Source organism: Struthio camelus, chromosome 2, assembly GCF_040807025.1.
Source record: "Struthio camelus isolate bStrCam1 chromosome 2, bStrCam1.hap1, whole genome shotgun sequence".
Taxonomy (NCBI): domain Eukaryota; kingdom Metazoa; phylum Chordata; class Aves; order Struthioniformes; family Struthionidae; genus Struthio; species Struthio camelus.
Genome location: NC_090943.1, coordinates 15339470 through 15355235, shown reverse-complemented (window position 1 = coordinate 15355235; position 15766 = coordinate 15339470). Strand labels below are relative to the sequence as shown.

Below are 15766 nucleotides of genomic sequence, written 5' to 3'. Positions count from 1 at the left end.
CCAACACACAGTTCGCTCTCAGAGCTTTTCAGTGCATTTTGAATGAAGAGACTGTGAGGACAGCTGATATTAATCTGAGAATCCACTTTAAAAGGCCTCAGGAGATTCAGTGCTAATAGAGGGGCAAAGTGATACAAAAGTATTAGTTACTCCTCAAATGGGAAGATGAAAATGAGAATCCTTAGATAATAAAGAGGGGAATTAGATACCTGCTGATCTTCCGCTAGACTCAGAAAGACACTGAATGGAGAGTATGGAAGGAAGCTGATGCCATCTATGACTGTCCTTTATCAGTTTTTTTCATTCATTTCGGTGGACCAGCATTCCATATTCTAACTCAGGGAATATTTAAGGACTAGAAAAATCTGGTATGGGAACTTCTTGAGAGCTTCTTGTTCAAATGGGAGCTTCTTATCCAAACAATTAATTTAATAGACTGAATCATAGAGTGGAGAGGTCTATAAAATTTATATAATAGGCTAGTAATGATATATACTTAGACATGACTTACATGTGTCTGACTGTAGCTTTTGAAACCCATATGTTTTATTTCACAATTCCAGCCCCATATTTTGGGGTTCATGGCTTTACTTGTCTTAATATTGCACCCAAGATGCAATATTGCAGGATAGACCAGATCCTTACTGGGGCTTTCAGAGACTGGCATAATATAAATGGCAATAATAATAAATTACCAAAAAGAATAACCCAAGAAGAGTAACTTAGCTTTGCTGCTAATCTTTCCGTATCGTCTCCCTCTGTTGCCACATTTGTACCACAGGTCTACAACGTTGTCTTGTGAGGTTCCTTTTCTCACCTCATGCACATGTACTGTTTCACACTAAAGATGGTAGAAAGTACCCAGCATAGTTCAGAAGTGCTCAACAAGCTCTATATAAAACAAAATTTATGCCAGTGATATTGATGTTATATAAGCAGCGGAAAAGAAATTTGAAAAAAAATCATCAGCTACTTTCTTCAGGAAGGTTTGACCTTAAGAATACTGCCTTTGAGAAGTAATAAAATTGAATCTGGTGCCTTATAATAAACATTTTAGAGTATTGGATGCACTCCTGTTGTTTATTCACAACATTCTCTCTCCGAGAACAGAAATATCTGTTAATATCAATTAACTTTTATCAGAGTACCTATTGAGAAGCATGCTTATTGGCAGCGACAGCATTCACACATGCAGTAGAACAGCACAACTGGATCACATTGTGTAAAACATGTTCTCACCAGAAGACAGCCCAGTTGTATTTTAAAGCATGGGTAGATGTCAGCTACTTCACATTCTCTTTTCTTCCCTTAAAAGAAAAGAATATTTGCATACCATAAAGTATGTAGCAATCATTTTGATATTCAAAAATTGGTTTCCCTTTTTCCCTTTTAGTTCTTACATTTTAAGGCCATTATGCCTATTTAATCTGACCTTCTGCACAATATAGGACTGTAGCATATATTGAATAGCATGACGCTGTAGTGATTAACACATCCGAGTCTGATAGCTGAAAAGCTCTATTTTGTCACCTGCTTCATTCTCACTCTCAGTCCAGAATAATTCATTTCTCTTCCTCTTTAATTTTTGGAAGAATTTGCCCCAAATGTTCTTTTACACACCCTAACTATGCTAGAGGACAGTTAAATTTTTTCAGGCAAAGGAGTTGCTTAGATATTCTTTCTGTGGGAGAAGGAAAGAGAGCTAGGAGAGGTAGAATTGGTATTGCCCAATGGTGATGGTCTGGTTGACCTGGTGACGAAAGCTCTGTGAGACAAGGGAAATGAGGCAGCTTTATAGTATGTTATACTGCTGATCGGAAAAATCAGTTTGAATTGGAAGCAAGTTAGATCCACTGAAGAGTTCTGATAAATCCAGTGGAGTGGTCAGAAATGCATATGAAAGAGATGAATATCCACGTCCCTCAGCCTTCTTTATTTCCTTCATATTCTTTCTATACCACAAAAAAGATAGAGAAAGGCTGGAAACAGAAAAGAGGGATCCAGATTCCTTTGGAGAAAGTAGGTGCTGACTTGATTTTTATTTGAGAAGCCAGGGTGCTGCCTAGCAACAAATTAAAGGGGTACATATTGAAACAAAATTGCATATACTTGAAAAAGTAATTTAAAAGCCCTTAAAATCTATTTGAAATCATGGGACAAAATCTACTTGTTCCTTTTTTTCCCCACAATTTCAGTGCAAGGGAGAGCTTTTTCCATATTAAGAAATTCTGTCTTCTTAACCCCTTACTTCCCAAGGTTTTCCTTTCTTGAAGAAGTAGCTTTTAAGAGCTGTGTGTGCTAGAGTTAAGTGGGACCAACGTTCGCCCAAATAAGTTTACACCAGAGGGATGATTTCAAAAGGTGATACAGTCAGACTGACAACGGTGTTTGGGTGTATCCCATCACAGTGAGTAGGCAAAAGCTGTAGGTCAAACATAGAGCTGATGGGGCTATTTCCAGGACAGCAGTACAGAGCTGCTGTCTGGTGGCACAAATGCACAGGTTGTGGATGTCTTTGAGAGAGATGGGACCAGCTATTTAGGTGACAGTAACTAGCCTAGCATTAGTGAATCTATGCTGATTTATAACAGCACAGACCAAAGTCTGACCCTCAATTCCCACTCTTTTCTAAGGGAAAAGAAGACCGTTTTGCAGCAGGAACTGTCTTCCATGGACTGGGACTAAAGTGAATGAGTGCTACAGTCACGTTCTACTCATGGTTGCAGAGCCGGGATCTTCATGTGAACTTTGATTTTGCACAGATGGATATGAAAACATTCCCATGACATTTTCGGCATCTACATATATGACAGCATTCATCATGTCACAAGTTTGAAAGCTATTGGGCCTCTCCCACAGCCAGACAAGAAAGTACCTGAAAAATCCAGCTACTGTTGAACACCTGGAGAATATAAAGCTAGAGGATTGAAACAGCTGGAAGACTTCTTTCATCCCTGTTGTCACTGCAGGTGAAAGAAAAGATAAGGACATATGATTTTATTTCTCTGTAAGAGAAATCTAAAGATAGCTCTGAAAATCTAAAAGTGACTGTTTAGTTAGATGAAAGAGACATAATTTTTGTTTCCGTCATGACTTTTTATAAAAGACTTTTCCAAATATTCCCTGGACTGTCTCCTTCCCCCAGTGAATGAACAGCACCTGCATGGTAGTGTTCTGCTGTCCTGCATACTGATTTATGTATCCATTTAACATGCGTGCTCTGCTCTGGGAAATAAACAGTACAAATGAGATCGGTGCTCCTTTATTCAGCCAGGAATACAACAGTTCAAGCTAGTATGTGAAGATAATAAAATGTGAGCAAGATCTCTAGCTACCTAATAATGAAAGAATGAGAGAGTTTTTATGAGAGCAGAGGGAAGCAAAGGAGTAAACCTTTTTTAGAAGAAAACAAATAAGAAAAAAACTTACGCTCAAATCCCAAATCATTTTTCAGGAAGGGCAATGTCAAAGTGAAATCAGATGTTCCTTTGCATTTCTCAGCCCATTTTAGTAGAAGGAATATGGAACTGCCCTTGTCTGTTACCTAATTTCTTATGTGGTATAAGTGGATCAGACTTTTTAGGCTTGGCAGGTCTGAAATCTGGCAGCACGAGAGTGCATTAACAGGTTTTGTTTTTTTTTTTCTCAAAATTGAATTTCTGGAATTGGATTCCCCTATGGAGCTAGAGTTCTGAGTGAGTGCCTTTATATCCCATCCTCCTGTGATGTAGGGAGCAAAACGTTTCTTTGAATGTTCTTTGTTGACTGTAACATGGAGACGTTTGAGAGCTGACAGTTCCCTTGTGTTTATAGAAACAGTCACTTCCCCACTGCACGCTGTCCAGGAATTACCACGCTAGTCAATTTAGGATAAATTTGCAAAGTGGTGCACAGGGAGTCACACAGTTAAATCCCATTGATGTTAATGGGAGTCGTGCAGCTCAATCCTTGCACGTTGCTTTGTAATTTACGTCTTTGTGTTTCTCAAACCTGCTGGCTCATGACTAATCTGTGTCTCTGATAGAAACACTCTTACATGCGGTAGTATATGGAATGGACACAGTCTATCTGTGATTCACACTATATCTGCCATATAAAAACTAAATGTCAAATGCAGGCATTCTCTCTAGTGAATTATATCCTCATATATTTACTCTTATTGCGTTCTCATAAATTTTAGGGTTATAGTTAAAGCTAGCACCATTCACCCCAGCCCTTTAAACCCCAACTTTCCTCCAAAAGGAAATATCATTACTGTTTTTGGATGCTAAATTAATCTCACTGGAAAAAAAGGAAAAGAAAAAAGAACGTGTGAAAACAGAGAGCTTGTTTTTTTAAGTGAAAGCATAATGCATTAAAAATTTGCATTGTCATTTCTGAAAATGTTTTAACTTGTTCTTCGGTGTCCAGAATGACTTGGGATAGGCACTCCAAATTCATCTTGTTTTTTTGAAGAGAAGTGGTTTCTTTGTGAGAGCAAAGGAGTAATCACAAGAAGCTAGTCAGTGTTTCTAAAAATATAGTTAAAAGTATGCTGAGGTGGCAGGATACAGGCTTAACAGTGCTTTGCCACTGTGAGCATTTATGTCTCACGTAGCTATTGTGGTGATGAGTGTCATTGGGCATGTTTACACCACAACGGAGTGTGGTGTAAAGCTCCTCCAGCTAGCTATGAGCAGGCCAAAATGTCCACACTGTGTAGCCATGCAGGTATCAAAAGTAAAAAAGCCACATTGACACAGTGCTGCACCCATACTAATTAGCTGTGGCTCCAAAGAAGTGAATTAGTTCAGCTGCAGCACCCTGCTGATGTGGCACACAGCTTCTGATTCCAGAGCTGGCTCAGGTAGCATTCACTGAAGAGTCTTTACACCACCCTTCATTGCATGGTGTGGACATGCCCACAGAAAAGCTCATAAGATAATGACTAACTTTATCTTCATGGCAAGGTTGGATAGTTCCCAGTAAATGAGGCTTAAAACTGTGCATGAATGCTGAGAAGAAAACGAAAACATTGCCTCATTTATACTGCTGATTCATCCACTGAGTGGAAAATAAGTTATGAAATTATATCATTTAAGACTTATATGCAGGGCAGCTAACTGAGATTGAATAGGAAATCTGAATTGAAATTCCATAACTGGTCTGTTGGTCAATGGAAGGTCCGGGACATACAAGTCGGCAACACAGATCAAACTGGTAAACCTATCACCACCAATAGGCTGACAAGGAGTTTATTGTCCTTTGGATCAAGCATCAGGTGAGAATAAGATGTATCAATAGGATGGATATATCCATGTGATTACTACCAATAACAACTTTTCTGCTTTAGTCTTGGGTTCAAATTCACGGTGAGCAGCAACATTTAATAGTTCCTTTCTTGAATACATCTCCATCCGGTCCTAGGTCATCATTCTTTTGTCTTCTATCACTCTACTGATGCTTAATTAACAATAACCTTTCTCAAGAGGTCCACATTGCCTGGGTGTCTGCGTGGGTACAATGGACGTGAGAGGCAGGAGTCTGGGGTGGACTACTTCCCTGCAAAGGCTCACAGCAGCATCTGCAGATGGAATAGTGTCTGTTAAGAGAGCCCTGTCTTCATAACGTGAAGCCCCAGACAGTCTGCAGTGCAGCTCACAGAATTGAGCAGAACCTGGTAATATTCTTTCTTCTGTGATTTAAGAAAAACCTTTTAGAAGGCAGTTTTAGAAAGATGCCTAATATTGCCACTTGTTCATAGGGACAGCAGGTCTGCATGCTTGACATTTGAGTCCTTCCTCCTTTTGCAAACTTCCAGAGACCATTTCAAAGTACAGAAGCACAAGCATTTGTTAAGGAAATAGTTGTATGAGCATTTTGACTTGGGAAAAAGAATTTTCTTTTCTCTTAACCTCATTCAAGGAAATTGGTATGTAGCTCTGGCTAAGATGTCTTTTTTTCCCTCCCTCCTTCCCTCTTACTCTTCTTCCCCTTGAAATGCATATGAATGAATACTGCTGGCATTGGCTGGTGTGTTACAGTTCAGGAAAGTTATAAACAGTGAAGAGGTTACTTACATAGAGAAAGAGAGGTAATTTTAGCCGAAATTAGTATAAACTGTCCTTTACACACTTTTATAATCAAATAAAACAGGATATGTGTTAAAGAGAAGCTTATTAAGGAAGTAGTCATAGAAGCTGGGGAAGTGTCCTTGGGAGTTTTTACCTTCATGCAACCAACACAGCTCCTCATCTCATTTTTTAGAAGTACCTTTTTGTTAAGGACTGGTTTCTATTTTTTTCATCTTTTTGAGCTGAATGAGAGCAAAAGCTGACTTCTCCTGACTAGATTGAGAAACTCTCTCCATACTTATTTGTTATTTAAAATAGTACAAGCCAATTCTTTGGCCGTTTTTATCCCCCTCTATAGTCACTTGCAATTGTTACAAAAAATTGCTTGTACAGTGTTTTATTAAATTTGGTTCAGCAAAAACAGTTCAGCAAGTGGGTGTGGACATATCTGTGTTGTGGATGGGAAGAAGAATATCTGTGCGACACCAACTGCTGCTTATGGGGCTAGTGCTCCATATTGTCCTCCTCCTTGCTGTAGGCAATAGCTAGTGGAGCTGACTCCAGCTCAGGTGGAGGGATGACATGAGGGATGAAAGGCTGGGGAAAGCTGTGGGATGGTAGGGGCACCACCCAGAGAAGAGACTGAAGCTAAACTGTGTGGTTTTGTTTTGGGACATGGCTTATTCAGACGGTAGCCAGGAATGTGGAAGAAGGAAGACAAGGAAACAAAGAGGATGAGAGATGTGGAAAGCTGGAAAAACAGGGTAGGGTAATGCTAATACTAATGGTAATGCTAGATGCGTCTTTCTGTCTGCATGTAGATGTGTCCTTCTGAGTGAGCTATCCCGAACTTAGTATTCACTGGAGGCAAATAGTCCTTGACTTCCCTTTCAGGATAGCCTGAATTACCCTGTAGGGGTGTTTTTTGGTCTCTGTTAACTAAGGGAAGTGTGGGCTGCTCACCTCAGAGATGGAAGTACAATAATTTCACTTGACTTAGTTTATTTTCAACATATTTTAGAGTTTCAAAGTATTCAGGATGTTTAGAAAATAGTATTTTTTTTAAGTTTTAGCAATATGAAAAACTGCCTAGTTCTCCTCCTCTGTAATCCACCTACACTGAGTTCCTTGCTCTCACTTTGGTCCACTGAATAGGAAAGTTTCTGAAAAGTAATATAATTTTTACACTGGATTGAAAGTATTAGCAGGAGAAATAAATCCTTAGGAAAGGTTAGAATTTATTGTTTATAATTCAGTCCTATAAAATGGATTTACATTTTCTTTCACCTTTGGGGTATATAAGTTAGATTCTCCTGCAGTCCTACACAGTCAAAAGAATGGCAGACTCATCTGTATTGGTGTTAGAAACTGGACTGTAAATCTTGATGTTAGCATTTTCCGGCTTCGAAAAGGCTATAGACATATGGGACTTTCATCAAAGCTTGTTTTTTCTGTTTGACAATGTGATATGCTGAGATATGGAAGAGCGTGACATACCTGGTTCCCCCCAAATTTGTGGATGGGATGGGAAGAGATGGTTGGTGGGTGTCTACTCCATATAATGGTTTACCGAACCGGCTTCCATGTGTTATATTCTTCCCCTTGGATCTTAGGCTTGCATCCAGGGCTCTGGATTTGTTAATCTCTGCAGGCATCAAATCTGCTCATTACAAGTGTTTTTTGATTGACATCCGAGCAGCTGTGATAAGTGAAAGGGAAATACTGAAATGGAAACTGCTGACTGGCTGTGTTTCTCAGCATTGCGCCGGCTTGTTACAACAGTAAAACCTGATTTAAGAAAAATAAACAGTAGGAGCTTTACAAACTTCTGATTCAATGTTATTCAGTGTTGTGAACAGAAAGCCAATGTGCTGTTCTGCTGCAGCCACAGCAAAAAAAAAAAAAGAAAGAGAGAAAATAAATAAATAAATCCTGATTTAAAAATAAAAGGACAACAGGGACGTAGTATACATAAGTGCAGGAACAAGATAGTATAAAGCGGCAGGAGGAAATTAAGGGCAAGTGGCAAGACTCGTATTCTTTCACAATATCTATGTTTTATATTGCAATGAAACTTAAACTGTCTTTATACTGGGTATGCTACAAAGTCAGAGGGACAATCCTAGCCACAAGGAACTTACATCAAAAAGGTAACAGAGACCCCAGCCATTCTATGTCTTACACAAAATTGCACAGGAATGGAATTACAACATAGGCCCCTCCTTCCCATTTCAGTGGTTTTGGCTATTCTACTGCTTTCTGCTGTTACTTCTCCTGGTAGTAGGAGTTCCCCAAATTACCGTTTCTCTGCCCGTGCAACAAGATCTCTTCAATTAAAAAGATCCAATAGCTCAAAATAGTCTATTTTAAAAGGCAGGTTAAAAAAAGATGTGTAAGCTGATATTAATAAATGCTAATAAATATCACTGGAAGTGCAGACAACTAATCAGGGAAGCTTAAGATATTAACGAAAACCTGTAACTGGAAGAGTTAAAAGAAGTAAAGAATTCCTTAAACATCTCAGGAACAAACGGCAGTTCAACAATGGTATCAGTTTGACACAAGATAAGAGTAATAATCACAACATAGCAAAGGAAGTGTTCAACAAATATTTTTTGATCTGTTCCTGGAGAAAAGCAGGATGATGTATTCCTATGATAAAGCATTAAGGAAATACTTTCTATTGAGCCACTCGATAGGGAGGATCATAAACATAAACCATGGAAGTTAAATATTTTTCTAAAATCGACAGGACTGGCACCCTTGAGTGCCAAAGTAGTCAGACTGAGGAGGCTCTCTGAACAATTTATTTCATTTATTCACAAATCTTGGAATACTAAGGAACTTCAGCAATCCCTCAAAAACCTGTAAAACATGCTGCTACTTAGAGATGGGTAATGAGAGACAAGTCACTGATCTTTAGCAGAGGAGAAAGGAGAAAGGTTAATCCGGAAAATAACACACATAGTATTAAAATGTGACAGCAAAACTAATGAAGTTAGCAAGATTTTATGAAAAGTAGGACATTGCAAAATATATTTCATCAGATTGTTAGGGTATCTGATAAAAGTAAATGTCTGGTCTAACATAAGCATCTCACTTACAGTATGTTGTAATGAAGTGCTCAGTGGAGCCTCTGAGCACCTATGTATATCCTCTATGTAAGAGAGGAAAGAAGTGGAATCCTTTGAAAGTCATTAGTCGTTTCCATCCATCAAAGTTTAAGCACTTACACCTGCATTCATCTCTCCACTTTTATAGGAATTATGTGTTTAATATAAGTAGCCATCTAGGCTTTTTTTACAGAGAGGCAGAGTTGCCTTCAGTAGACTATTAATCCTGTCTTTAAATTGTTATCTAAAGTAGGGTATCTCAAATAGGCTGAAGGGACACATCTCTCCTTCCTTGCGTAGGGAGCCTGGACAACTAGTTTAATTTAGACAACAAGCTTGAGAGAAGTCCATCTCCTAACTTAGTCAGGATCTCCCTCCCTTTGCAGGTACTGTCTCTGCTTTGACTTTGAAAGCACCTTAGAAGTAGTGGTTAGCGGGCACAGATTAGGATCTTATGTTAAGTAGGTTAGACACACTTTATGTTGATGGATATTTCATGAGTTCTTCAAGCCTTTCAGAATTATTTTAAGTCCGAAAGTTTTGAGAAACTGTGCAAATACATATTAGATAGGTACTCCTATCCATCCCTCTAACAAAATAACAAGGTGCACAGCATCCTGAAAACATTCACTGCACCCCACTATATTTTTCAACTCATGGCTTTCAAATAAAGATTATTTATAGGTTTATCCAGCTACAAAAGAAGGTGAAAGTGATGTAGAAAGTACACAGAAGTATGGAAACTGTCAAGAAGAAAAGAATGAACAGCATAATATATTACTCTGCAAATAAAATAAAAAAATGGTTTGCTAATAGATCTCCGAGTGTTACGTGTGGGAATTCATTATCCTGAGGTGTGTTTCTTGGCCAAACATTATTTAATACTTCTGTCAGTGATATGAAAGGAAGTATAAAATAAATGCTGGTAAGACATATATATCACAAAGACTAGTAGAAAGTTTATTAATAGGATAAATAAATAATACAGATCAATGTGGATTATTTGGCAAAGAAACCCTAAAAAAGTTGCTTTTAATAGTGCCAAATGGAAAATCACACATCTGGGAAGAAGAAACACAGGTCAGTTTTACAGTATGTCAGACAATGCTCTGGAATGTAAGAAAGGCCTTCCAGACTATGGTAAAGAACTGTCTGTACATGAATTTTTACCATGATGTTATGAGGAAAAAATTATCCTTGGATGAGACTAGGGAAAGATAGGCAGGAGCAAGGGATGATATTCTGCAAATGCAATGTGTAACATCACTGCTGTAATACTGAGTCCTGTTCCTATATCTATGGTTTAGAAAGGAGATTAACAAGACCGATGGCATTAAAAGTGCTGCAAGAACGATCATCTGTCTGAAGGATTAGGTCTGTGAACTCAGTTCTGCTTTACATGTCCAAGAGTACTGGCAGATGATTTGATCACATTCAACCAATACCTTCATGAAGGAGGAGAAATCCAACAGTAGACTTCAGTACAGAAGAAAAATGATCTAATCTAATCCCAGTGGTGGGGAGAAAGATGAAGGTAAGAAATTTTCATAAAATTTAAAGATGGATGAAACAACTAGGAGTGAACTGCAAATTTTAACAGTGAGAGTAAGTAAACATTGGGCCAATACTAAGCGAGTTATAATGGATTATCTGTCAATAAAAGTGTTTAAAAATTAGGACTAGGTGTCTTTCTAATAAATGCTTTAATTCAGATACACATTGTGGAGTTGGTGCAGGAATTACCAGGTGGAGATCTGTTCCCTTGATATGCAAATGTCAGATTCCATAACCACACCAGCTCTTCTATGCTTTAAATCTAAGACTATTCATAAACATTTTGTAAAGGATGATATGTATCAAGTCAGCTCTCTCATTAACCACTCTGCTCTTTTTGAGTTCATTGCTTCTTGACCAGTCCTTTGACCGGGTAAGGTCCTTATCTCAGTTTTTAGATGAAAATATATGTTTTATCTATATTTATAGTTGTAGTTCTTTCACTATTCGTGTTTGTTTCTGTGCATTTTGTTCTCCTTAGTGCAATAAAGCACACTGAATTTCTAGAGAAGTAATGAGTTCTATTCATGTAGTGAAAAAACCTTTTAAAGTATGAGCCCCATAATGCATGCCGTAATGTGTTATTTGGGACTGAATCTAGCCACTTCATACTTCTTCTTGTCCTTATTCAATATCATTTTAGTAAAAAAATCAGGCTAACAGAGAAAAGGAAAGTATCTAAATAAATTTAGATTAATGAATTTTAAAAGAAGAATTTATGCAGTTATAGAAGAAGGTGTGAGTGGCATAGGAAATGCACAGAAATACAGAAGCTGCTAATCGGAAAAGATGAAATTACAAAAATGACAAAAATTGTTTTTGCTCCCAGATATTAAATTAATGAGAAGCGCACAGACTTAGTCTCCTGAGATGAAGAAGAAATAGCTTCTTTCAGCCTAGTCCCGAAAGGAAAACAATGTGCCTGAAAATATGATTAAGTAAAGTTCTCATTAGTAAGAAGACAGTAAGAGTAATAACAAGTGCTCTAGCAGAAGGAGCTTTAAGAGTGATGACACAGATCACTGGATCAACAATGGTAAATTAAATGTCTATAATTTAGTGAAAGTTTGGCAGGCCTTCTTTTTCAAGCATGTAGTGTCTTGTTAGATGAATCTTCAGCAGAGCCCAATCTGTTCGTATCTTCTTGGTCTTACTGCCATTGAGCTCTGGAATGAGAAGGAAATACTAGTCGTTATATCAAGAAAAAATTTATCTGGATGTTGGCAGTAATGTTGCCAGTACAAGAGGACATTCGGACTGTCTGCACTGCCTTCTACTTGGCTCTCTTTGCATCCTCTGCAACTCTGGGGTTTAGTTCTGATAAATACTGTAGTTGTCCACTTTTTACAAGGATAAACTACCAGATGGTCAAATTGTAAGAAGCTCCTATCAAAGATAATGGGCCACATATTTATTTTGCTTGGGGTATAAATTAAAGTGGAAAAGCAGTAGCTGGATTTAATCAGTCTGGCTATCTATTAAACTCCATCCATTACTATCATCCTAGTCTAGTGAGTACTCTATGCCGTGAGATGGGCAATGGCTCTGCTGATGTGTGTTCCCATTCACAGGGCAGCTGAATACAGACCGCGAATGGTCCTGGCACCTCAGATCTTCTCTGTAACTTTTCGATAATTAAAATTTGGCAATTACTGTCAGAGAGATGTACTGTGCTAGTCTATGAACTAGCTAAAACAGCAGCTGAAATAGATCTGGCTACATTGCTTCTTGGTAGTCCTTGGATTATATGCTCTTTGAGGAGAGGAGTGTTGGAAACAGCTTCTACATTATCTTGCACAAATGGATGCCAGTCTGGGGCTGCGGCTTCTCAGTACCACTGTACTCTGAATCATTCATTTCATTACTCCTGATCTGTGGTGCGTCCTGGGAGAAAAACAAGCTAACTGCCAAAAAGTAAATCCTTAACATTTTGAAAAGGAAATAAAATATGAGAATAATTGGGAATAACATAGGACTTTTTTTTTTAAATACAGAAAAGGAACTTTTTCTTTTCCCTAAACGTGATTTTTTTTTTCATTTTCTCATACATCTCTGGATTTCAGGATTTCAGCCAAGACTGAAAGCCGGAAATGCAAGTAAATTTGCAAGAAAGCCTTGGTTGTGATTTTCTATTCAAGTGTGTAACCACAACAACAAGAGTCAGCTCAGCTCACCTTAATAGCTTCGAGAGTGCTGGTACAAAGCCTCTACATGTTATAAGGGAAACAAAGTACCGGGAAGAAGTGGTGACAGGAGGAAAAAATATGCAGGGTACAAGGTGTAACAGCAATTCAAAGCAGATTAAAAAATAACAAAGGAGTGAACCTTTTCTCTCTATCTTCTCTTTCTTTTGCTCAGGCAAAACACCTATACTCTTAACTAGTCTTGCAGAAGCATACAGAGTTGGACTCAGGAGCTTGTTCAATAGCCTGATTGCTTATTATGCAATAAAATCTGTCCTGTAGCATGATGCAAAGAAACCAGGAGACAAGAGCAGACTTGGGAGTCTCCCTCAGGCTCTGTTAGGGAAGATGCTGGGGTCTCTCCCACCATGTTCAGATCTGGCCCCTCGAGCAGAGTGCTGGGCAGTCGCTGGTGAGTGGAGAGGGTGTGATGGAGAAGTGCTATCACACTGGCAGCGTGGCAGTGCGCACCGCTGCTGCCTTTGGGCACCTATCAGAGTCTCAAACAAGCTCACTTCTCAGGCAGTGGTAATGACCTCTGCGCGGAGGGGCACTAGTCTGGGGAAGAACAGGCAAAAGGGGCCAAGAAGATTAGTGGCATAAAAATTGAAAGGTAGGATGAGCGTCTGTAGCAGCAACCAGGAGAGTGAAGAGGAAACAAGTCTCAGGCACTGGTCTTCTGCAGTGTTGACCTGCTTTGTGTTGTTCAGATGTTCACATGAGCATAAGGGGGATGAGGAACAGCCCCATGCTGCTGCTAGGGTTGTGTGAGAGGTACATACAGCACAAAACAGGTGAATTTTGCCTTTATGCCATTATTTGTGTGCAGAGGTTACACTTGGCTCTCATTCACCTTCAGTGAGAAACGTATTTCTGCAGGCAGTGTTTGAAAAATGAGATACTGTTAGGTAGGGTTTGGTCTGGGGGAAGATGAGGAAAGAGGGTGAGAGAAGTGAACAGAGGGCAGGGAAATCCAGAAAGGAAAAGCCAACTGCAAAGACCATTCATTTTTAATGCTAAAACGTATTGTGATCCAAAGCATTCAGACACAGTAAAGAATCTAATATCTCAGGAAAAAAAAAATGGACAAATGGGATATTCAGTCGTAGCTAAGTGGAAACATATTTTCCTGAGCCGTAGTGTCTGCGCTCTTCAATCTTCCTTAGTGACTTCCCTCTCACAGTGCCAGCTTGTTACCTAGGAAAATACGTTCTTTCTTTCTTACTGATACTAGGAGAGTTGAAAGGCATGTGCCCGTGAAAATGAAACCTATGTGTAATGTTTGTGCAGGCACACAAGGTAACAACAGGAACAACAGTTCTTCTAGGCTTCAAATCAAAGAACAGTTATAAACATTTTGTAGAGAGTAGTATGTATCTAGTCACGTCCGTCATTAACCGCTCTGCTCCTTTTGAGTCTGTTGCTTGGCCAGTACAGACCTTTGATGAGGCAAGGCCCTCATCCTTAGGAAAGGGAGACTGAAGACAAAAGAGAACTGATCAAATAATATATTCAGCACTGAATATTTAATCTAGAAGCTGCATTTTGGAAAGGGGCTTGAGAATTTGAAATTTGGCTCCATTCTGAATTGAAAAGAAAATACTGATTTTTCATTGAGTAGAATTTCCAGTTAAAATGTTTCTACTTGAAAAATGTTCATTTTAATGCTACTTTATGGTCTAAGGGAGATCAGATAACTGTTATTGAGTAGTGCCTGTTTTTCTCCATTTGCTTAATAGGTTTCCACCATTGGGTGTAGGATGAGAATCATCTTGCAGGTTCAGACACTTTACATTTAGGTGGCTGTGTGTGTTTACCTGTAAGCCAAGTTTATAACCTTTGTTACAGACAACGGCATTTTAGTCTCTAAAGTGAGTTGACCTTTGGGAACTGTTTGTCTACCACAACGTAGGCACCTATACTTTGTCAGCTGAAGTGCCCTCAAGTCTCCAGTGACTATATGGGCTCAAGCTGGGATTCAGGCACCAGTGACTGGCATCTCTGGGCCTTTCAGAGAAAGGAGATGTTCTGCTTGACTTTCAGGTCCTTCTCTAAAAATGGGACTGGTTTCTCTGAGCATCTCAAACAGTACTAAATGTCTGTCTCAAAGTATGGAGAACACATCCTCTTCCCCAGCCCATCACCGCGGCTTTGATATCCAGCTCACACACAAACCCCTACATGTATGTGGCTGAATCCTCAAGCTGGATCTGACTATAGGTTTGACCAGTTCGGCTGGCTAAACTCAGGCTTCGAGTGCTGTTTCGGATGCCCTAGGCTGGCTGATTTTGCAAAGGATTTGTAGAAGACTCTCAATCTTCTGGACTGACAGAGGCTGTCACTCCGGAAGCTAGATGTCTACACTAGCAGTGTTTACGCAGTAGATATTGAAAGTCAGATGACATGACTCTCACTCCGAAAGTCTTGTAATAAAATAATTAAATGAATGTACAATGTTTTGAAAGTTGCTGTTGACAAAAACATTCAGAGGAATTCAGCTGTCTTTCAGGCTTAAGAGATACTGTGTCTTGATAGTGTTTAAGTAAGTAGCTCAGTAGAATAGTTTATTTTTCCTGTATTTTTATCGCTCCTGAATATTTGTTGACAAGAGGGGAACCTGGGATTCACAAGCACAGGTTTGACTGCAGAAAGGTAAAGAAATAGATCCACTGATTCATTTAATTGAAAATCTATGTATATATAAGTGAAAGGACCAGATGACATTTGTCTAGTAGAAAATATTATTTGGTGTCTTCACTCACACTTCTATAGCCAAAAAGAGAATCTGAATTCGGTCGACCAGTCCTAGGTATCATAAAATCTATTTTCACAACTTTATTGTACAATATTATCCACCTCCAGT

The 15766-nt window shown here is 38.9% G+C and overlaps 1 long non-coding RNA gene across 6 annotated transcripts in view; it reads left to right on the top strand.

Annotated features, from left to right (window-relative positions):
• LOC104150003 (uncharacterized) overlaps nucleotides 1-3249 on the top strand; it is a 189912-nt gene extending 186663 nt beyond the window's left edge. For all 6 annotated transcript variants that reach the window (XR_011139551.1, XR_011139550.1, XR_011139549.1 and 3 more), the window contains one exon: nucleotides 2634-3249. This is a non-coding gene — a long non-coding RNA (uncharacterized lncRNA). The remainder of the gene's footprint in view (nucleotides 1-2633) is intronic.
• Nucleotides 3250-15766: the final 12517 nt, after the last annotated feature.